This window comes from Aedes albopictus, chromosome 2 (genome assembly GCF_035046485.1).
Source record: "Aedes albopictus strain Foshan chromosome 2, AalbF5, whole genome shotgun sequence".
NCBI classification, from domain to species: domain Eukaryota; kingdom Metazoa; phylum Arthropoda; class Insecta; order Diptera; family Culicidae; genus Aedes; species Aedes albopictus.
The window spans coordinates 104325888-104350999 of NC_085137.1; the positions used below are offsets into that span (position 1 = coordinate 104325888).

Here is a 25112-nt window from a genome sequence, read left to right on the forward strand (position 1 = left end):
TTAGAAGTATTCGAGGAAAATGAGAAGCACACACTGCCACAGTTGAGTCGTAGTGCCAAGATAAAATAACTCAAATAGACAAGCTGTAGCTCTTCCGTCACCGTTGGCCGTAAAAGTGATAGACTGATTCACTGCTTGTTGTAAGCAGGCGACCTCCGTCGAGAACGTCGTCTTTTTCGTGCGTACAAAAGTGGCGCACATCATCGTGGCACCCAATATCGCTCCGCAAATATCTCCTGTCCTGCAGAAGAAAGCAACAATTAACTTATACACATACATGCCATCCCGTCGTCATATATCTCCACTAGACACGAATGAGATAGCTTCGAACAAGGCAAACAAGGTTCCCTTCACGTCCCGGCAACAACGATGCTTCTCCCAACAAGTCATGCGCTGCGGAATGCACCGACCGATCCGAGGATCTGGCGACCGGCGATGATCTTTTCTCAGTGCCCTGGGGCTGGGTCCGCGGGCAGAGACGAACCTACTTTTTTCCGCGATCATGCAGCAGCAGTGTAGTTGATTATCATGACCTTTCCTACCACGGTGTCGTCCGTCGCTGTCGTCCACGAAATCGACTAAGAGATATGACCATACGATTCGCGGAGACTCGTCGAAAGCAGTTTATTTTATGTGTCTCGCTTCTTCTGGCGTTGTTGAGTATAGGTATAAGGTACTTGCATCGCTTGCACCACATGGGATAATATTATTGAACCGCGCTGTGGTGGTCGCCACGCCACGCACGTCTCATCACAATCATTCATAGCTCCTTTAGTATGGGAACTGGCTGTTTTCAGAAACAGTTGTGTAGTGCTGCATTTGATAGTGTACGCAATCTTCATGTTATATTATAGTTTCATCGCCGCAGTCGTCGACAAATAAATTATTGTAATAGACAAAATATCGAAACCTTCAGCAGAATAATTCTCTTTACTGCTTCTTGTTTGACATGAATTTATAGTGAAACAACGTCAAAGAGAACTTCGAGTGCTGCCGTGAGAGTTGAAGAGAACGCTCCAGACATCGCCATTAAGCACATCCTTTGGAGATGGCCTAATTTTGTTTGGATCGTTCTCACTTCGCCCTTTTGCCACCACACAAGATATCCATAGAGGCCAATATTGGCCGAACAACAGTTGTGTAAATCCATATATACTTGGATATACTTGGGTTTTAGACCCCAAAGGTTCGCCGGCATTGCCAGAAGACCATACAAGCTTTCTTGAGTCTGAACTCAAAGTGAGGTGCCCCAGGAAAGCTTGGAATCACAGTCGATCCCCATACATCAAGAATCACTCCAACGTACTTTACCTACACTGTTGAAAATGCTTTTACATCCATGTGCTCGTTGAACAAATTGAGATTTGAATTATGCAAAGAAATCCACGTACTCCGGTGAGACTCGAACTCACGACTCCCAATTCGCCGCATCTATTCCTTCAAGCTACGGAGTCACTCGACTATCTCCGTCGCCAGCAGGCCTAGAACTGAATTCGATTCCACAGTGTAATTTCCCACATGGCTTGGTCAGCCAAAGCAAAATCGAGAAATTGACATTTGTACTTTACCTGTTCAGTCATATCGATTTCAGAATCAAAGAGACGGTCAAACGCTATTACGGTTTCGCCTTTCCGAGAATAGAACAATAAATGTTTTACTCGGATTTGGTGTCGCCAATATGGCCTTTCGATATTGGCGACACCAACCCTCAACTACCTAAAGGAAGCTTTGCATCAGGTCAAAAAGGGTGCTGATGCACATACTAACTAACAGTGTAAGATAGTCGATAGCAAAACCAAAATAAGGAAACCCGCAATTGTTGAGTTGCCTCAATAGCGTATCTGCTACTTTCAACACAAAAGCGGTGATAAGAATCCCCTTTGGGGGCATCCACAAACACTCAATTTCTTAATAGCTGCTAGACGCAATGTCAAGAAGAGATATCGGTTTTAGAGCATTAGGTGAATACAATTGAAAAACATTGGAAATATACCATGACTACGTGTGGCTTCCAATATGGCATCAAAAGGCACGTTGTCAAGGGTACTCTCGATATCTAAGAAAACACCCAAACAAGATTGCTTTTGAGCGAATGTCTTCTAGATATCGAGTCATAGTGGACTTACCATATTGGTGAACATGTTGGTTCACATGAAGAGGCACGTTGCCCAGATGAACATCACGGATGTGATGATCCACAATGCGTTTTAAGCATTTCAGAAAAAAAGAGGTCAAACTGATAGGTCTGAAACTCTCTGCTTCTTAGACGCATGGTCCACTTTCGGAATAAGCTTCACAGTAACATCTCGACAAGATTTGGGAATATGGTGGAATTTGAACCTGCTTTTCTTTCATGCAACATATCCGCTTCAGGAATGGATCGAATCAAGTTTAACCTGCTTAAAAATCTCCCTGACGTCGGTTAGAGGCGCTTGTTGAACTTGTTCAATCAGTTCTTGGACAACAATATTGTTCCGGATGATATTGGACAGCTATTCAGAAACCCGGGAAACCCGCGTCGGATCATAATTCGTATCGTCCAATCGCGATGTTGTCTTGCCTACGGAAGTTATTGGAGAAGATGATTCTCTTTCGACTGGACAAATGGGTTGAATCGGAAGATATGTTGTCAGATACACAATTTGGTTGCCACAGAAGGAAAGGAACGAACGACTGTCCTGCGTTGCTTGCTTCAGAAATTCAGCTTACCTTTGCTCTTAAACAGCAAATAGGCTCAGTGTTTTTGGCTATTAAGGGGGCTTTTGATTTAGTTTGTGTCGATGTTCTTTCCGACAAGATACACGAAAGTGGTCTTTCACCAATTTTGAACAACTTTTTGTACAATTCGCTGTTTGAGAAGCAGATAAGGGTTCATGTTCAAGCCCCCTTCTTTCCAATTTTTATGTTAGAGACATAGATGACAAGGACAATTGCACTTCAAGACAGCTTGCGGATGACTGTGTTGTTTCTGTAACGGGATCGATCGATCTGCAATGTTCCACTACAGGATACTTTAGACAATTTGTCTACTTGGGCTCTCAAGCTGCGTATCGAATTCTCACAAACAGGCTAAGTTTCCGCTCCATCTGATGGATAAGACAATCACTCATAGCATGTCTTCACAATATCTCGGCATTGGGTTTCACTCCAAATGCACCTGGGGGAAGCACATTGATGGGGAGCGCCCCCGGAAGATCTGATAATGCTGTACCAAAAAACCATTCTGTCGGTTTTAGAATACGGTAGTTTTTATTTTTATTCCGCGGCGAAAACACACATGCTGAAGCTTCAACGGATTCAATATCGTTGCCTTCGGATCGCATCCTTAGCTTCCCTCAGCGTGGGAGTTGGTTTATTTCCGTTCTCCGCTGCACTGGCGTCGTCGTTTCCTCCGTTGCCGTGGTCTCCTGTGCCTACATTCATCACGCCATTCAGGTGCTGATCGAAGTGCTGCTTCCACCTTCCGATCACCTCACGTCCGTCCGTCAAGAGGCCTCCGTCTTTATCCCTGCATATTTCGGCTCGTGGCACGAAGCCGTTGCGGGATGCGTTGAGCTTCTGATAGAACTTCCGTGTTTCTTGGGAACGACAAAGCAGTTCCATTTCTTCGCACTCCGCTTCTTCCAGGCAGTGCTTTTTCTCTCGAAAGAGGCGGGTCTGCTGTTTCCGCTTCTGTTTGTAACGTACCACGTTCTGTCGGGTTCCTTGCTGCAGCATTACCGCACTCGCTGCGTTCTTCTTCTCAAAACCGTTCTGCACTCTTCGTCGAACCATTCGTTCCGTCGATTCCGTTCCACGTACCCGATGGTGCTCTCGGCTGCGTTGTTGATGGCTGTTTTCAATGTACTCCAGCAGTCCTTTAGAGGGGCCTCATCGAGCTCGCTCTATTTCGGCAACGCGGCCTCGAGATTCTGCGCGTATGCTGAGGTGACATCCGGTTGTATCAGTCGCTCTAAGTTGCACCGTGGTGGTCGCTGGTACCGTACATTGTTGATGACGGAGAGTTTTGGGCGCAGCTTGACCATCACCAGATAGTGGTAGGAGTCGATGTTGGCGCCACGATTGGTCCTGACGTCGATAATGTCGGAGAAGTGCCGTCCGTCAATCAGAACGTGGCCAATTTGAGATTCTGTCTGCTGTGGTGATCTCCAGGTGCAACGATAAGGGAGGCTGTGATGGAAAAAGGTGCTACGTATGTCCTATTTTTGGAGGCGGTGAAATCAATGAGTCGTAGGCCGTTTTCGTTTAGGTATCGATTTTAAAGCGCCAAAGACGAGGATGCTAATCAACCAATGACATCTTCATAATCCCACCCTTGTTCAGCTTCGGGGATGAACCAGCCTCGGGCTGAAAATCCCCATAATAAAGAGCCAATAATAATAATTGTTCAGCTTATTGTCTTGGAGAAACACAAGGTGCACTGCGCTCCGGTTAGCACAGTAAGGGCAACATTTTGTGCGCTGGTACTGCACTTGCTCCGTTTATTCCTAGGCATGGTAAGCATATAGCCGCATTACGCCATGAATTGGGGTTCACCTTTGTAGTGGACTCCTACCACTGGAACAGGCGGTCCATAGTGTTATTCTTAGCTAGTCAAACTAACCGCGACCGACACTACATAGTTCTTTAGGCTTATCGGAAAAAAAGTTTCTATTGATGATCAACATCATGCGGGCCCTAAAAGCCGACAATCTATGATTTGAAGAATGTCTAGATTTTGCTAGGTTCAGGAATTTTTCAACTCAAATGCACTCAAGGGCTGACAAATTAGAGTTATTAGTACCGTCAAATGGGGTAACTTGCAACACTTTCCGACTTTGAAGCAATATCATTGAAAATCTTAACATTTGAAACATCCTGTGAAGCATCGTGTACGCTAATTACCCCGAGTAGAATACTATGCAGCACTTGGTTTACCATAATACGTTGCCACCTAATCAGGAGGTGCGAAATACATGATTGTTGCAAGTTTCCCCATCTGTGGGGTAACTTGCAACATAGGACATGAAGCTAAGTTAGCTATCATTAAACAGCACTAACATTCTAGTATTTAGTTGTATTGTAAATTTTTGATGTTATGCATGAAACATACCATGAAAAGATGTACACTAATCAATTGACATATAATTTTTCATGAAAGGATTGATAGTTATTGTAAGCGAGAGTTTATCTTTTAGCAACAGGTCTCACGTCCCTCAAACAATATATATGATTCTCGTGACTTAGCACTCATTACAGAATGTCAACAATGATTATTGTCATTTCTTGGAAAGGTAGAGTGAGTCATCTTCAAGTTGCCTTCAGTTTGAATTGAAGTGGTGTTTGAAAATTTCAGTAAAATTAACATGATTGAAACACATCTATTCTACTTTGTAAATGTCAAACTCGCTAATTTGGGTATTAAACTGAAATAATTTACTCCATCTAGGTACAGAATTGATGTTGGTGATTGCTTTACAGCGTTCATAAACAAAAATTGAACTTTTAACATGATGACACATGAATGAAACTTTAAAATGTGGTATTTCCTCACAATGTTTGAAGGTCACGTGCAAAAAAATTTAAAAAAATTAATTGTCATTTGAAAATGAACGCGTTTCGTAATCAGTAAATGATCCATTTCGGTTATTTCTGTCAAATATATCGTGAAATGAAGATAAATAATAGAAGGTTTCGTCAAATTCCACTGTTGCAAGTTACCCCATAGTGGTTGTCGAATATAATAATGAATTTTTGCATTACTTAGTCGATAAGTTTATCAAACTTTTATCGTTTAGATAAGCTTACTTTTAGGTACCCTAACTGCAAGCAAGGTCATCAGATTTATCGCACTTACCATAAGAGAGAGGTCAAGCACGATTTTCATATTTGTTTTTATGGCATAAAATGAGCAATCCGTTTTAACAGTGTAGCTAAACCATAAACAAAGAAACAAAGCTTATTTTTATACTAAATCGATCTTTGATACACATAATCTCTATAACCGAAATAGTAGGGCATACTAGTTTTTATTATAATTAGAAAATGCTTCACATTTAGTGTATGTCATCGTGTTGCAAGTTACACCGCTGTTGCAAGTAACCCCGTTTGACGGTATATTGAATTTCTTTGAATCACAACCAGAAAAGAAAACGTAACGACCGCCATTGGAACTTAAGTTCCTTCGAACGCCTTCAGCCCAAACAATCCGCCTACTCAAGGACACCCGAGTAGAAAGCACTGCAACCTTCCTCGATAATGTTTACGACACTCACAATTGCTCTTTTAATGTTCATTTATCGTTTCACTTTATGTACGATCCACCTCCTCGCTGGTCAGCCCCTTCGTCTCTTTCCCCCCAAGACCGGCTCCGAACGTACGCAACGCAGGGTAGTGTCAGTCGACAGCCGGCTTTTCATTGCTGCCAATGAATGACTGGTGGCAGCAGTGGATGGTGAGCAGACTGGTTCACCCTGATCCTCTCGGACACATTGGCGACGACGACGATGAAGACGACGGCCAACTAACTATCAAGCAAGCGAAGGAGGCCTGAGTATTCATTTTTTGCACGCAAAAAATATGAAACTTGAAAGTTGAAACCGCCTGGTTGGTGTTGCATTACCCACACCCTGGCCGGCTTGTTCCACAGGCTGTAGTCGGACGTGCAGTACGTACAGTGAGTCACAGTGAAAATCGTCCACCATAAATGCTAATTTATGTATCAACCGTGCTTCTTGTATATTAATCTGGAAATTGGTATCTATTACTCTTAAAGCTTACTAGGAAAGGGATTTTCATATTAGCATGTATTTTTATCAAAACATGTTTGACAAAAAATAATCACTACATATTTTGTAAAACTAGTCGGTTAAATGGTCACAGTGAAAATCGTCCACCCTACCAGTACACTTATGTGTGTAACATGGAAAAGTGATTTGGTGATATCTTCGTCATCTATAGTTCAATTTAAATTATTTTGGGCTCATTTAAAAGATAATCAACTAAATTTACGTATGATGTCTTTAACTTAACGTATTTAACGATTTTTGTATATAAAAATGTTATGTAAAGTTGCACATTTTACCACGCTTCAAAAAATGAGGCAACTTTACGTTAAGTTTTAGTATGTAAATTTCAACAAATATGTGTGGTTCAATGTCTATGCAGTAAGTATCATTCATTTTGTTTCAAATAAGCCAAGAAGAATTAAAATTGAATGAAAGATGACAAAGATATCAACAAATCACTTTTCCATGTTTTACGATAGTGACCCCAAACTTTTGGCCGATACATCATTTTGAGGGGTGACCCCAAACTTTTGGTCAATGACATCAAGGATTAATTTACTTAATAACTTTTTTTCTAGATTTTTTAGCTAAGTTCTCTAAAAAGCAGTTGAAAGCTAATAGAAAATGGGTCATATTACCGCTCTCATCTTAAAATTTGGTCGACCCAACTTCCAGCGACACTGCCGTATGTTTATATTCATTTTTTTTAAAAATTTGGCAGCTTTGGGCTAAGTTTACATACAAAATTTTTTGAAAAAGTTTCTTTTAAATCATGTTCAAAGTTTCTTTGACTTATTATCTTTTGAATGAAACCTAGGGTTTTGAAATCGGACGCAAATTGGCGGAGATATGGGCCCAAAAAAATGACATGTTTTTGAGGAGGTGACCCCAAACTTTTGAACGGGAGTGTATGTTTTGACATCTCCCTGAAGTTTCACACACGTGAACACGTATACAAACATATTCACCCGGGTAATTGTTATTGCGTTCAGTTTTCGCCGAGTATTCCACCAACATGGCGCACCAAGCAAACCTCTGTTGATATATCAGGAAACTGATAATACTACTTCACAAAAGTGGTAAGAGTCAGCGAAAAATAGCTAAAACTATCGGCAGAAGTCGTACTACGGTGCAAAGCATCATAAAGCGATTCAATAGTGAACACCGGATTGAAAACAAACCTAAAACATCAACAAGGAAAATTTTCAACGAAGTTGATGAGCGTTGGCTTGTTCGCCAGGTTAACGATGACCCGAAGATAAGTGCTCCAAAACTCGCAGTTGAGGCGGAAAAGTATCTCGGGAAACAGGCAAACCCGGAAACTGTGCGTAGAGTGCTGCGGAAACACAACATTCACGGGAGAGTTGCGAGACGGAAGCCGTATGTATCACCAAAGAATATCAAAAGTCGCGTGGAGTTTGCAAGAAAGTACGTTGAAAAGGATTTTGGCTTCTAGAAACACGTCCTATTCACAGATGAAAGCTAGTTCAACATTTTTGAGTCCGACGGTAGGGTTCTGATGTGGCGAAAGCCAAATGAAGAGCTAAAAAAGAAAAATCTGCGAGCGACTATGAAGCATGGTGGAGGTTCCGTGATGGTTTGGGGTTGTATGTCGGCAGCTGGTGTGGGTAACTTGCACTTCATCGACGGAATCATGGATCAGTATATCTAGCTGGATTTGCTGAAGAAGAATGTGAAAGCTAGCACACAAAAATTGGGGACATTGAAGACATTCAAGTTTTACCAGGACAACGATCCAAAGCATACAGCAAGGAAACCGAAAGCTTGGCTGAAGAAGAACTGCCCAACTCTCTTGAATCCACCTGCACAATCACAAAGACCTCAATGTAATCGAGAATTTATGGCATCAGTTGGAGGTAAACATCAGGAAACATCAAATAACGAGCAAGGATACACTGAAAACAGCACTTATGACCGAATGGAATAAGATCACTACAGCATACACTGAAAAACTCGTGCGATCCATGCCAAATCGCCTAAGGGAAGTTCTAAAGAACAAGGGATTGCCCACTCGATATTAGGTAAAGAATTCATTCTTAAATGTTGATTATTTCAATTCGGCAGAAGTGAAATAGTACTGCTGGACGATTTTCACTGTGACGTATTTTTAAGCATTTGTTTACTTATTATATTTTTTCTATTTTGTTTTGATTTTTTAAATAACAAAAACTGTGTCACGCTGAAGCTTGAACAATGTGCTAATAAATGATTCAAAAGAGAAAAATATGGCTTTCAGTTATACTTTGATTTTTGAATTTGAAAGAAACATCTATTGGTGGACGATTTTCACTGTGACTCATTGTATAGTCACTATCATTGCGTCGCGTGTTAGTAGTGGGACGATGCGACGTCGACGCATATTGGCACAAATGAGTGTGGTTTAAAATGCTTTATTATTGTAGTTCAGCACAAAAAGTACACATTTGTCAAATATTATACAAAATAATTTGTGAATAGATAAGCGTTTCCCGCTGAATCTGATACTCCATTGGTACACTATGTGGTATTTTCGGTAAACCACTCTTCCTACTGTACTAAATGAGATATGTTCAACTTTCCAAATTGTACATCAACAGTTTCTTACTGCCCCAAACAATAAGTCCCTTTAACTCGTCTTAAGCTTTAAAGCTTAGACTAGAGAATCAAATAAACCAGAACACAGATCATAGGCAACAATTTCCAATATCAATATTTATTATTTTTGTGTAGCAAATTTTTTTTTCGAACTCAACAGAAGGGCAAAAAAATACGGCCTACTCACCATCCATCAGTAACGGTTCCGTTGTTTCCCGAGTTTATATTTCTGTTGACTCAAAAAATAAACCTGCCGAATCACCTCCCAACATTTTGACAGACATTGACGAAAAACCGCAAACTGACTGCCGAATTCACCAAAGGATTTCGTTTTATTATATAGTCGAAACAAACCATTCAGCGTTCTTCGAATGCTATACCAATCGAAAAAAAAAAAACTCACAACTATAGGCCATGTTCCCTTGTTCACATTGTTTGAGTAGTTTTTTTTTGGGGTCGAACTTTATAATGAGTCCCAATCCCCGTTGTGGATGAACACAGAAATGGCAGTTATTGCTTATAAACACATTTTTTTTCACGCTTCAGTTTTCGGCGGTTGCCAACTTCGTTATGCAAGGCTGTGCTGTTTGAGGAAAAAAAAATACTCCACCGTTCGATATTCCAGGTAATTATGAGAAGTTCAAAGACCGATTGAATTCTACGGAAACTTTCGCGAACTGTTTTAATCGAGTTCAAGAAAGACCCACGCTAGCGAAAGCATATTTCGCCCCGGAAGTGTCTACCACTGCGTTCGGCTAGACCTCGCGCAACTACCCGCAGATAGAATTAAAATATGCTGCTCATAACAAGAGCAGCATAATACATAAGCGCACCAGTATGGTCCGTGTCTGTGTTCTGCGGGATTAAAAACGCTAACCACGAAGAAAGCAATAAACAAGCAGCGGTGGCCGACGATGACGACGACGACCGCGTGGTGTGGTATGTAGTAGCAGTAGGTTCGAAAATGGGGAGGGTTAAGACGCTCGCTACCGGCTAATGCGAAACTAGGGTGACTTCTTTGAGGCCCCGCCTCCGGCCTCCACGCAGCGAATGCGCTACATTAGTGGTGACCGACCGGACGCCATTCAGCAGCATAATTTTCGGTGAGTGTTGGTTGTTTATTACCGCTTATTCGGATCCTTCTTCAAAAGTGTTTGCTGTCTGGTTTTTATCCTTCTTTTGTTTTGGACATAATGTCTCATCTGAGACAAAGCCAGCTCTTTAGCTTAACGGTTTTGGGCTCTTCCTTCCACACTGATAAACTGGGAGCTTTTTATGCTAAGGAAAATTTTGCATTTCGGCAATGATTCTTCGTTAGGGCCTAACTGACATTTTCGATTTCTCTTCAGCGACCCTCTCTTTTTGTTATTACGAAAGTGTATTAAGTTTTCCAAAGATTTTTTGCTTGAAATGCGAAGACGACGACTACATCTTGCTCTAGAAACAAAAAGAATTTTTTTTTTGTTTTGATCAAGTTTTTAGCGGAAGAGAGAGTCGACGAAGAGAAATCGATCAAGTCAGTTAGGCCCTTAAAAAAATCATTGTCGATTTGTTCATCGTGTAACAGGCTCGAAGAAACTCCAAGGAATTCTAGGAAATTTCTATCATTGGAAGTTCCTGAACCAACCAGGAATCGAACCCGGCAACTTCTGCAATGGCATGCTGAATTTCCGCACGTTTACCGCTAAGGCTCATTTTACGCATTAAATTTAACTACAAAGTGACAATATCCTTAAACACAGATACGTATGGGTGACAGCAATTTCCAAAGAGTTCCATGAAATTCTGATGTATTTTGTTGCCGTTTAAATTGCGTGTTTATATTGAAAGGATTGTTTACTGACCTTCAATATTTTTTTTCGATGATATTCATATTTTTGTAATTTAAAGAAGCCTTTAATACTAAGTAGTGCTAGTTTTCTGGAATTTGAAAACTTTCCTTGGAATGTATAGTATTGGTTGGGTAGGAGGGACCACTTAATGTAGCAGGCGTGACTACTCCGTGACTGGCCAGAACAATCGAAATTGCACAAGGAACCAGCAAACGGAGCTTGAGAGTAGCTTACCGTTCTCAATGTGTGCCTACGAGAATTTCAAACTTTATTAAATCAATAACTGCTCCTGTCATTTCTTCACGGTCGTCTTGAAAGAGAAGGAATGTTAATTTGATGTGCGTTGCTTACTAGGTATCAGGTATCAGAAGGCCGGCTCCAGAGGCACGTTATCCTCCATTTGGGACATTTGTGCCATCGCCATACATATAAGCATATTTCATCATTTATTTGAGGGAGAATGGGACAAGGGATGAAATGGGATTACGAAAGCGAAAGGTGATGAAATGGCAAGGGGTACCCTAGAAGAGAGAATGAACGCATAAGCGTAACAAGAGCTCATAACCCATACCACAACGGGTTTAATCAATGCCCTGAAAAGGACATTGTAAAACGCATAAGCGTAAAGAGAGCCTATAGCCCATTAAAGGTAGCTTGTGACATCATGCAACTTTTAATATGACATTGAAAGGCACGTCATCGAAAGCATCCTCAATATTCAAGAAATCACCCAAGAAAAAACTCCGTTTCTGCGAGTACTTTCTTGAAAACGTATACAACTTTGTGTAAAAGAGTCACTGTGGACATCCCAAATTGTGAGTTCACATGAATAGACATGTCAGCCAGACGAACATCACAGATGTTATAATCGACAATGCGTTTCAAGCATTTCATAAAGAATGAGGTAACCAGGAACTCATTTCTGCTTTATGCAACGCACGTACCCTTTCGGGAAAAAACTATGGAGTAATTCCACGCCATGAAAATACCCAATAGAAAACTACAAGAGTTCAAAACATGTTTGAAATACTCAAATCCCTTTGGAGAAAAATAGGACAAACCCCCATTTGCTCCTGGAGATTTGAAGTAAGCAGAGCTTTTGAGGGCCCACTAAGTCGATTATATAGCTATAATTCTCGGGCGGAAGCTAGAGATGCGCAACTATACAACAGAATGGTTTATCCGAAGATATTTTGAAATAACAGATCAGAGTTCCATTCAGGAATACCTCTTATGATCCGCATAGACCGTAGAGGACAAGCTTCCCAAAGTACCATTAGCACTATATTTCGCCTTTTTTGGCTCACATGACTATTAACCCTAAAAGGGTTACCTGGGGTCCATTGGACCCCAGGCGCCTTTCAGAGCTCGTCTTTGATGGAACACACTCAGCGAGGTGACGAAACTTAGGCCATGAAGGTATCCCTTTTAGGGTTAAATGGCCAATATAGAGCGTGTCAGCTCCTTATCAGCAATGTATGTGTCCCCAGGTGAATTATAGTGCTGCGTGGTTACTTGGGTTCCTTCGAAGCAATAGTTATGGTGTACCACAATGGAGGGCGTTGTTATAACAAAATCACAATGAAGCTCTCTTGGAGTAGCAATGGAAGCGAGTTATCCATGAAATGTGATCGCAACCAATTAGTACAGGTTCCCCCATTTTTGGGCAGGGACGCCTGAATACGCAAAGTATGCGAAGGAACACTCAAAAGTGCAAAGAAGGTCAAATGGAGACTCCTCATCTGACACATGCCAATCAGTCAACTCACGACAAATTCTGCTCATGCAGAGTTCGGTTAGGTGCAATTCTATGTTAAGCTATCCATGAACTGTACTACCTAAGTAATCAATCAAACTGCAGCATCTCAAATTAATGATTGAGCTACTTCAGATGATGTAATAATCGTAGCAATACTGCAAAATATCAGCGAAAAGATGATGAATACAAGAGCTTGCTTGAAGGCATCCATAAGGAAAGGTTGAAACATACTGTTAACGTTATTCTAAGATATAGCATGCTCGAGGCACGACACTTCACTTATAATGAAAGAAGCAAGACTGAGTTCACAAGGTAACCTATATAGAAGTTACCCTATGAAAATGAACTTTTTAAATTAGAGCCTCTTAGGCTACGCACGCTTTTTACACGAAAAGGAAACATCAACGACAAACCAAATCGGTGTCAATTGGAAAACGCCATAAGCGAACCCATATAGGTAGTAATGTAAGCTAATTTACAACATTTGAATAATTCCGCCCTTATTTAGCCTCAAATTTGAGACTTAAGAAGGGCCACTGATTATCTCGGAGAAACGAAAGGTCCACTGCGCTATTGCTCCGGTTAGCGCAGTAAGACCGTAATAATGTGGAGGACGCCCTAATTCTCCACAGGCTCCGTTTGTGGTTAGGTTTTTATTAGACCCGCCTAGCCATTCATTCCTTGGAACGGTAAGCAAGAGCCGCATAACATCATGAATTAGGGGTCACCTGTTCAGTGGGCTCTTACCACTGGATCAGACGGTCCGTAGTGTTATTCTTAGCCAATTGAGACAACCGCTACCGACAATACACAGCTATCATCATTATCATGGCTACCAAGCGGACGGAGCAGAGTTATTTCATCGATTTGAAGAGATCCATCATCAGCATTCAGAAGGACGTGGCATTTCTGAAGAAGTGTCAAAAGGAGAAACTAACACCCGTTAGTCATAGGATTAAGGTCAAGAAGCACATCCCACCCAGCGTCACCAGGAAGGCCGAAGAAAAAAAAAATAATCATCATCATCACAGCTATCTAGGCTGATCGGGAAAAGAAGTTAACATTGATAGTTAACTTCCAAACGAGCCCAAACAGCCCCATACATAAGGTAACGTCTTCACGGTCATCTTGAAATGGATGTAATTTTAATTTGATATGCGTTGCTCACTAGAGACTGAGATCACTTCTGCTTCTCCACGTCTGTCACGGATTCACTTTGGTAAGTTATGTGATTCATGCAACATTTATTTCAATCAAAAAACTTTTTTATTTTGACTAAAATATGGTACATGTCGACACCGATGATAGTGAATCCTTTAAATTATTTTGTAAATGCAAAAATAAAACGGTATCTTGTGCTGACACTTAACGTGATGAACGTTCACATATTTGTTGGGTAAATACATGAAAACTATGGTTCAGTTTTATGAATCATATCAAAAAATTATTTTAATATGAAACGAGCTCACCGATAAATATCCTTTCCTATTTACATTTATGATGTGCTCCTAATCAGCGTGGACAGAAGCAGCTCTCATAACTCTTGTCAGGAGGAATTACATATTTTATTGAAACTGTTTGCTAGGATTTCACGCAAAAACTTGTAGTGACAAACTGTAGAATGTTTCTTTGTTAAATTTGTATAGAGATGGCTGTTAGAGCTTGTCCTAGTAAACATACTAGGGTCAGTGTACCAATTATGGCTATAGTACCAATTATTCGTCATAGTTGATTTTCACTCTTTAACAATGTAGATCAACAAGAACAAAATTGTGAACAACAGATCACGTTCACAAAAGATGGTTGCACTCATATAAACTTCACATTTTTCTCAAATTATGGCAGAAAAAAATCATGTTTCTTAAAACTTCGGCTTCCTTGCACCCTTTTTCGCCATAGTGTACCAGTTATGGCTAATGCCATAACGAATGCATGCAAATAGTGCGAAAAGGAACCGAAGTTAAAAAATGTAACCATAACTGGTACAAGGTTCCTATCATTGGCACATGCTGTAATCAATACTAAAAGTAGTTTTGGCTCCGTTTCTATATTTTTCCTGTATAGTATGGAAACTAAGCTATCTTTTAACATAATGATGACATTCTTTGGTCTTGTCATTAATTTTGTACAAATAGTTTCCCTTAGGTAGTGCCATAATTGGCACAGGTACCCTATCACAGAATTTTGTGATGTGGAAGAATCACATTTTTGAAACTTTCCCAATAAAATAATATCATGAAATGAGCGCCGATTTTATGAATGAATATTGACAGGAGGTAGCGTCCCGTGAAAGTCAATATCATCATCAACATTGTTGTCACTTCGTAAAATGGCTCATAACGAACGTATAATAGTGTTGAAGTGAGAGCTTCGGAATGCATCGAGCACGGACAAGTTTCGTATCAACATCATGATCGCTAATAAATGACTGTTTCCAACTATTTAGTAGTTAATTTATTGCAAATAGCTTCCTGCAAATATCTAACAGTTTAAACGAAAAAAGCTTCATAATCCGTAGAATATTGCGCTACGTATGATGTTTGTATGTTGATGTATTATTTAATTTTTTTATTTTTTTATTCCAATTTTGGGAAAACTTTTCGACTCTTAATAGTTTCCGAATATGATTCGATTCTAAAAATTGCTTTTTGTTCATTGGATCATTTCAAATAATCAATCATATTTTAAAAGTGAAAATGGTCAGAGAAAGGTTTGCCTTGACCCGGGATTCCCGGGATTGTCGAAATTTACGAAATTATATCGCAGCATTCGGGATATCCCGAAATAACTTAAATCCCAGGAATTTTTGTCGCGGGATGGACACTCTAGTTGAAAGTTTTGCAAGAGAAACGCCTTCTCAACAAGGTTGGAAATCAGTAACTAATACTTTTAAGGAAATTTATAGCACCCTGATGAAAGCACTGACTGGCAATTGTTGACAAAGCTTTCAGAAATAACAAATATTCAGCATATTTATTCTAATGTTTGTCGAATCTTTTTATATAATTATGGAATGTCCATAAATTACGTCACGCAAAAACCGTCCATTTTCACAAACCCCCCCCCCCCCCATTATGTCACACTTTTTGTATGGGACCTCTGAAATTTTTGTATGGGTCGTCACACTTTGCTGAACCCCCCTCCCTCCTGAAAGCGTGACGTAATTAATGGACGTTCATTTATATTACATATTGGAATTTTATACGTAACCAGTGTATAAGAACGAAAACGGTTTTTGATTCGTCCATACGTTTCGGTAACGGTTGTTACCATCCTCACTGATTTTCCCCTGAGGATTGTAACAAACGTTACCGTAACGTAGGGACGAATCGAAACCCGTTTTCGTTCAAGAGAAAAAAAAGGACTGATAAGCCGAATTCCCTAACCTAGAGTATGGAGCTAGTTTTGTAAAACATCCAAAAAGTAAGTACCAAATTTCTCAGTGAAGCTTTATGAGAAATATGCTTATCCCTTTCGTGACGAACCAGCACAATTGTGCTGTAGAGCGGTAACAGTTTTTTCATCTACTTAGACTTTGTTTTATGTGATGTAAACTGTTTCAATAGTTCAGCCATTACTTATACTTGTTTGTGTGTAAACAAACTTTTGTTTACATTACCCATGAAATTTACCACAATAAGGTAAACAAAAAGTGGACAAAAGCCGTAAAACATGAAAAAGTATTATCTGTCGCATATTTTTTATTTCCGATTTATCCAGGTCAGGTAGTCAAAGCTAGAAATCGAATTATAAAGAGTAGTTCTTTCAAATGAGGAAAAATAATGGTTGCTTTTTTTGGGAAATCTAAGAGTTCTGGAGAGCCAAAGTTGAGCAATTTGTATGGAAATTTCACTGTTTTGCGCTCCGTCCCGAAGGGTTATTGTATGGCGATGGTATTAATTTCCTAATTAGAGAGAGAACGTTTCTCTGAAGGCAGCCTACTGATATCTGATGTTCTTACTGAATACCTACCAGTGCGTTTATCACTTCGGCTGTATAGGCTCTACAATTTAAAGTGATAAACTCCCCACTTCTGCAATAATCGGAATCATTTGATTCTTCCATTTCACTTTTCGGAACAGCAACGGGCCCTGTGATGATGCACATGTTCCTGTTGTTGCAATCGCGCTTTCACCATTTTAGTAGGTACATATAAGGCAGATACTTGGTGCTGCTCCCTAATATTGAACGTAGGGGCTGGGACCATTTTGGCAGGGGGGCCTATTTTGGACACTTGCTGCTGTATCTCAGTCAATTTCAAACAATAAAATTTTAATTTTTGTACATGGCTCAATACTGTACGTATCTCACCGTTTCCTAAAAAAATATGCCAATAGGACACAATCGGTGAAGTACTAGATCTTTGGGTAACCGTGTTGTTGTTCTCTCCATTTCATGCAAATTATACAACATAGTTACCCAAAGTTTTGCTTAAGGGGCTGTTCATAAACCACGTAGACCAAAATTTGGCCAGCTCAGACCCCCCTCCCCCTCGTAGACTCTTGTCCATACAAAAAATTTGAAATTTGTATGGAGCGTAGACTTTGGCCAAAGCCCCCCCCTCCATCCCAAAAAAGTATACGTGGTTTATGAACGGCTTCTAAGCATCATCAAATTAGGCAAGGAATTATAATACTCTCGCTTTTTGAACCATTTCATTGCAGAAACGGAGAATTGACCTTCTCATAATACAAAAATTCAGCTCATTACTTAATTCCAGTACTTCACCAATTGTGTCCTATTGGCTCAAAATTGACTGAGTTATAACAACAAGTCTCCAAAATAGGTTTCAGACCCTATACCAACATCGGGTACCTAACCCATAGTGTAATGCACGGTGGGGTGCAATGGAGAAATGAAGAGAGAAAGATGACCGAAAACTATCCTCATCTCGTTTCCCAATTCGTTCTTCTGCTGGTGTGTTATTTTTATTTATATTTTTTTTTTCTGGGAAGGGAGTGTGTGCTTCCCTTTGTGTTCGAAAACCGTTTGGTGATCAGGTCAGATTGGTTGGTTGGGCCGAACCCCGAAAAGAAAGCATGAAAGAGAAATGCGACTAATTTATAATTCCTACACATTCCCTCCATAGAGAGGCACAGTCTTGCATGCCAATGGTAGAAGCTTATTTTCGAAGGTATGGCGGCCATTTTTTTTGTTTAATAACAGATTACAGTCAACTCTGTTTGATTCGACATATACGTTTCTGTCGTAGTATGCAAATATTTAAGAAGCCATTACACATGGTCACAAGCATGGTCAGCTATTTGACCAAAAAGAAACCAATGCCCAAACATCTTGTTTGACCCGATCGAATTTTCATTAGTGTCAAACAGATGATTGCTCTTTAGCTCACTTCTTGCCAAATATTTGACGCAACACAAAATGCAGCTACGCCCTTTTGAAATGTAGGTGCTCAAATGTTTCGATTCCATCACCGCCTTTTTAAATGTTAAATGTTTCAAAATTTATACACGTTTTATTTTTTTTAATACTGTAAACCACACCTTCAACATTCAGCATGAAGAAGAGGGAGGAGATTCACCATCATATGTAACAGGGAATAAAAAAATGATAGTCTGCGGCATGGAGCGGGTGGTAAAATCAAAACACTACTGTAATACTATTTCATTTTTTTTATAATACAGAAAAACATCCAAATAGTAATGCGAATTCAGCACTAGAGATATAGCACATTTTATAATCATTTCGTTTTCCGAAAACTGGTATAGTAACTGCCTTGAAAACAGTTTCTATATGAAAGTTGAACTATCTCATGATTTCTCCATGAACTCCTGAAGGATTACCAGAAGATACGGCTGTTACATCAATCCTGATGGTTTCCCACATGGAGCTTTTGAAGGATTTTTTCAAAGAACTCCTGCAGGATTACAACAAGGGACTTTCGAAGAATTCTCACAAGGAACCCCTTCAGGATCACCAGAAATAACTTCTGGAAGATTTCTATAAAAAAAAACATCAAGAGGGCTTCTTGAAGTAACTTCTAGCTAGAGGATTGGAGGATCACCAAAAACAGTTTTAAAGACGAATAGAGATAGAATCCAGGAACTTCTCTTGTAGTTATTCGAAATCGGAAAAACAGAAAGAATTTCTACTGCACAAATAGTAAAATAGCACGAATGCCACAAAGAACTCCTAAAGAAATGTTTTGACGACTCCTAGAAAGATTCTCTAAAAATACAAAAAATACAAAAAAATGGTTAAATAATCCATCAGAAGGAATTACTCATCAAATTTAAAAAAAAATAAAAACTTGTGAAGGAATCCCAGAATGGAATTCTAGGGGAAGCCCTGAAGGAACTCCTGGAGGAATGTCTGCAAGAGTTTCTAGAGGGATTCCTGAAAACAATCTTCGAGTTTCTGTAAGAAATTTTGAAGAAGCAGAGGAATCAAAGGGGTTAATGCGAGAATAGATACCTGAAGAAATCCCACGGGTCCAAACTCTTTTTTCAACTAATTCTCATCGAATTCCAAGACGTGACCAAGCAGAATGGTATGTGGAATCCTTCTTGGGAAAACCGAAAAAAAGTTCTGGAAATGTTCCAAGTGACTGCATGGAAAAATTCCTTGAGCTTACCTTAAATTATCCCAGAAAAAACTTGTTTAGCAATCTGTGAAGGAATAACTGAAGAAACCTCAGAAGATTCTCGTGTATAAATGTTTTCCGGACGGAAGGAAACATATCCTTCTTTCTTGTACCGACTTTTCGAACCCTCTCTAAGCAGAATACCCTCTTCGAATGGGTGTTATCAGTTTCGTACCTTTTAATTCCGCCCTATGTTGCTTATCCTTTGACAGATCCACTGGATCAGTGGATAACTGACACTGAGGAAGATTACAAGTGGTAGTCGAAATACGCGTATCTGTCAAAGGATAAGCAACATAGGGCGGAATTAAAAGGTACGAAACTGATTACACTCATTCGAATATCATTCTTTGTTAATATATCGAAACTGCGTTCCGGGAGATTGAACATTCCAGGAATTGTGTCATTCTTGAAAGTGTTGGTCCGGATATATGCGTATATTTTGCGTTCAATAGAAAGATATATCATTTTTTTCTTCTTCGTCGTCGTCATCGTCGTCGTCGTCTTCTTCTTCTCTTTATTCTCTTTTCGTTACATCTCATCTGCGACTGCGACAATGCCTGGTTCTCAGCTTTACTGTGTTCTATAAGCACTTCCTTAGTTACTAACTGAGAGATTTCTCCGCCAATAACTATTTTGCAAGACACAAATTTAAATGGACAAGCACGAAGATACTCTATGACAAGGTCAAAGAAATTTTCATTACGAAAAGTCCAGGATCGACTGGGAATCGAATCCATCACTCTCAGCATGGGTTTTCCGAATTCTCGTGCTGCGGTAAGCGCACTATATAAGTCGTTTCTTAAATTCCCAGATGCATCTCGAAATCACAAAACTGTGATTCTTGTCAGTGTCAGTAGAAAACTGCAAAATGTTAACTGTCCAACCAAGAAGTGCTAAAAGACGTGAAAGAGCTATTACGTTTTATAGTAAACTGCATAATTTTACATTAAGAATGTGCATTTCAATAAAATTATCAGCATACAGCATATTCTTTACGTTTTAATCATCTTAAGGTTGAAGGATTCGTCATTGACTTAACCGTCAAACATTTAAGTTTTGAGCGCGAAAACTGCTTTTGAATTTTCAATGATGACGATTTTGTCAATGACGAATCCTTCAACCTTAAAGGGTTTTCAGTAAGGACTGGCTGCGGTGAACGAGAAATGCAATAGAAAATTAAAATACAAAGACGTAGCCAGGGCTGTTGGTTTTCAACATTGCGGAAGGCAGTGAAACTATAATGATAATGAATATTATCCATTTCGGGAATTCGAGGCAAAACTATGACCAAATGCTAAAGGTTTTCGACTTGAAATGGTTTGCTACGGAGATTCTGGCTATCTCAGTCTAGGGAATCCAAATTATTAAATTATGCATTGCCCGACGTTTCGGCCTGATTTATTTGAAAATCAGGAAAAATGGAAAAAAGACTAATGTGTTCATTATATCATTATTGTGTTCAAATTTAGCTTCTGTGAATCTGTTCCTTTTCCATCACTATGAGATCTCCATAGTTTTATTGGCAAAAAAGATAGCTTCAATGCATCATCATCCTTATTTATGGCTGGTATGAAATATGATTATAATAATCAAATCTCGATTATGGAGAAATTCAGCCCAAGGGTAGTTCAGTGTGATAATTTGATCGGATGGTGGTCTATGAGTTATTTCTTTTTGCACAGCTAGGAATTCATAAGCTGCTTTTCAGAACCTGCTCGAATCAATAAAATGAAAGCAATGGATACAGAAATACACACTTGCTATTAAGCAATCAAACTAATTCAAATATTTTCCTTTGTTACATTTGAGAACTACACACATTATTTCCGATGAATTTCTGAAGAAACCCAATATATGTACTTTATCAAGTTTATGTAAGCATTCCTGAAAATACCCCTAACAAATAAGTCCACAAAACAGTTTCAAAATGATTTCTGGATCATTTTTATACGAACCTGCGAGAAATCATCCAGGTAGTTCTAATGAGATTTGTAATGAAAAATTACTAAGGAATATTTGCGAGACTCCTTGGAAAATAATTACAAATTTTCTGAATCAATCCCTAGTGATACTCGTTGTTTAATTTGTTATAAAAACATTGATTCCGTCATTGTTATCAAACTTTACCGAAATGCTGAAAATACATTCGTGAATATTTAGTACGAATGTATTCTGAAAATAGTTTAGAATTATTCCGTTTTTTTTTTCTTATGATCGCTCATGACATTTTTAAGCGAATCGGTCAATAACCTTTGCCGGAGATCCTCCAAATTCAGTATTCTACTCAGGGCAATGGATTTCAAATAGCAGAACTTACGTATTTTCGGCCGTTTTGTTCTCATCGTCATGCCTTTTTAAAAAAAAAACCTTTTGAATTTAAAGTTGGCCTCAAATCTTTCCCAACCAAGCTAAACTTTACGGCCAAGTTTCTGGCAATTTTACCGACAGAAACCCCAAATGACGAAGAGACCGAGCCTGCCGATAACTACCAATGTCATTCTATATCATGCTTATGTGCTAGAATATGAGCGATAAAAATCCGATTGGTTGGGTTAAATTTATGGACCTTTTGCTTGCCAAGCGACTGATAAGGTAGCAAAAATGACGGGTTTTCATAAAATCGCATCTAATTTATAGCGTAATAAATATCTATAAAATTCTTTTGCAACGTGTACAAAACTTTACTTAACAGTTTTATGAAGAGCATGTGGTGTTATTGATGTTCGTCATTTGTTTGACGTGGGTCGATCATCCAGTTATCCAGTTATTGAGCGAACATTCGCTCAGAGTATGGTCATTGTGGGCTTAATGAATACTTGCTGGTGGCGCAGCTGGGAATTGAACCCATGACCATCCTCTTACATGGCGAACATGTGATCCTCTCGACCACGAGGCCACGCTATTAAAAATGTTTTAGTGTATCATTCTCAAATGAATTCTTGCCATTTTCAACTATGAATTGCACTATGAGCTATTAGCTATTGACCTTGTCATGCAATCATTGAGTTTGAGTAATTTCACCGCAAAAACGACAAATATATCTAGATCAATCAGTCTCAATGCACGCGGACAGAAGCATATTTTACCCACAGACCAGCAGGAAATATCAAGTATAAATACAATTCCCTTCAAGGACTCAATGAGCAGTACATCTTCTAGCGGCGATGATCTAATAGTCTCCGCACGCAAATAGTCCACCCTGTTCGCAATCCCCCCCTCAAGCTCTTCGGCGCTTGGCTCTGGGATGGGGTTCGTATGGTTCCATGTCTGGTTCCTAACGCCGTTGTGGTGCATACATACCGACTAGAAAACTATTTCAGATTTTCACTGCATATAGGTATGATGATGATGATCACGATGACGATGGTTGTGATGGTGGTGATGACACAACCACAAAACTGACGGCGATGACGATAGTCGACAATGGAGGGGATAGGTGTAGAACACAACCAGGCGCTCCTCATAGAACTGAATCTATAAGGAAATGCACTGGGTACCGCGCAGAGTGCGGTTCCCCGTCCTACAGTAGTGGAACAGGAAGAGCTCTTTCTCTCGTGGTGTGCCGTAACTGTAGACACTATGGGGTTTGCAAGTAGTGGGTACATACTCTAGTAGTTGGCAGGTAGTGTTTTCTATATGATTCATGCGCAATTTCAGCTTGCACTATTATACACATGTATCTAGCACGGATGGAGCTGTTCGGGAACAAAGAGATGGCAATTGAAAAATTCTTCCTCGTAGACTACAGCCGCGGATGATGGTCTTTGTTGGCCGGAATCATTGGGACCAATTACTTATCCTAATAAAATTAGATTAAATGAGTGAGACAGGCATGCTTACATTTAATGTCTGGTCGTCTGGGTTAGATCATCCTGGTTGAAAATGTGGGATTTGCTGGTAGCCGGAGGAGAGTTCTACAGAATACGTCTGATTCATGGTAATCAATCTGCTTTTATTTGATTGTCGTTTCAGTTGATTCACTCGTAGCAAATTTGCTCAGGTTTTCTTCATTTTGGTTTTCTTTACTAAGCCACATTTTCTCCACATCGCTAGAAGAGGCACATTAAACATTCCACTGAGAGCATTCTAAAATCAATCCCGCATCGAGCAGCTCATCTGCTAACTTCGCGTTCCACGGATTCCTTCAAACCGTTGATTTTCCAAAAAATCGCGTGATCATGCATCGTAAGGAATCCGAACCCGCGGAGAGACACATGGTGTTAAAATTAACCGTTCACAAATCGCACAAAAAAAACTGTCACTACAGTACAAACCAACTGGAGCATTAGCGTATTGTAGGGTAACAACCATTATTCTTTCGTTTTTATTGCCCCATTTGGTGTTCTTCTTTCCCGAGAACGCACTGCACGTTGCACTCGCAATTTTTCACACTCTGGGGCACTTCTCCGTTAACTCCGTCGACGATTGGCCTGTACCCGCACGGCCCCGAACACGGCACATGAACAACAAGAAAAAAAACTGCGGCGACGACTACGACGACGACGACGACCAGGTTTGCAATGTACATTAAATTTCTTCCGATCTTGAACCTCCGTACAGAACCAGTGCACACGGCGGCGCGGTCGTTGCGCTGTATTTCCCAACTTGGTTGCATTCTCTGAGTTGCGCTTGCTCTCAGTTCCAGCACCCGGCCTCAGCCGCGCAGAATTCGCTCCGGGCTCACCCGTTGCATCCCAAGGCGAGATGAAATTCGATAATGCCAACTGCATGAGGATGCAATCACGGTGCGACGGCTACGAGCCGGATACCTGAACCCAGAACTGCCACCGCCTAGGGAAGCCTAGAGAAGCACCAGCGGGCCCAGAACCTAGAGAACGACCGCGGCCAGGTCGCCGGTCGTCCCAGGAGCCACTGCAACAAAGCGCAACGACGACGTCGGCGGCTCAGAGAAAACTATGGATCGCACAAAAAACGTACAATAAATTGCACCGCGATGCATTATGTTTGAAAATTTTTGCAGTCTACCCCTCTCAGTCTTGCCAGTGCAGTGGCGTGAAAAAGCCGAATACGTTCGCTCTTTCATCCACGCTGCGCTTGTCGTCGTTGTCGTCATCGTACTCGTCACCGTCCTCGTCGTCGTCGTTTGTCCTGTTGGATGTCTGTGTCTCCGCGCGCAGAGCGGTCCCGTCTTTGGACACAGTCCACTCCAGCGGCTCGCATACATATTCGCATCCGGTACCTCTCTATTGATACCCCGACCGAACTGACCCCGCCACCCCAAAACTGCTCGCTCACTCACACACAAACTGCATCCATCCAGCAGCGGCGGCGACCGCGCTCTGGCTCAAAAAGTGCAAAAGTGCATCGCCGGTGCACAGTGGCGAGACTTTATGCAAAAGTTGGTCGAATATGTTTTCTTTATGCATGTAAGAGACATGTTTCAGGCTTAGACTATTTTGATGCTAGTCTATGTATTTTGAACACTCAGAATACCGTGATAGGAAACAGTGGGAACTAAAAGTTTGAGCAGCTCGTTCTCAGCCGATTTTCAATTTTCTTTCAAGGATATTTTACCCAACTCTTCTACTTCT

At 40.3% G+C, this 25112-nt stretch overlaps 1 long non-coding RNA gene across 1 annotated transcript in view; it reads right to left on the reverse strand.

Annotated features, from left to right (window-relative positions):
• LOC115255072 (uncharacterized) overlaps positions 1–24803 on the reverse strand; it is a 149003-nt gene extending 124200 nt beyond the window's left edge. The window contains exon 1 of the long non-coding RNA XR_003892104.2: positions 23401–24803. This is a non-coding gene — a long non-coding RNA (uncharacterized LOC115255072). The remainder of the gene's footprint in view (positions 1–23400) is intronic.
• Between the last annotated feature and the right edge of the window lie 309 nt (positions 24804–25112).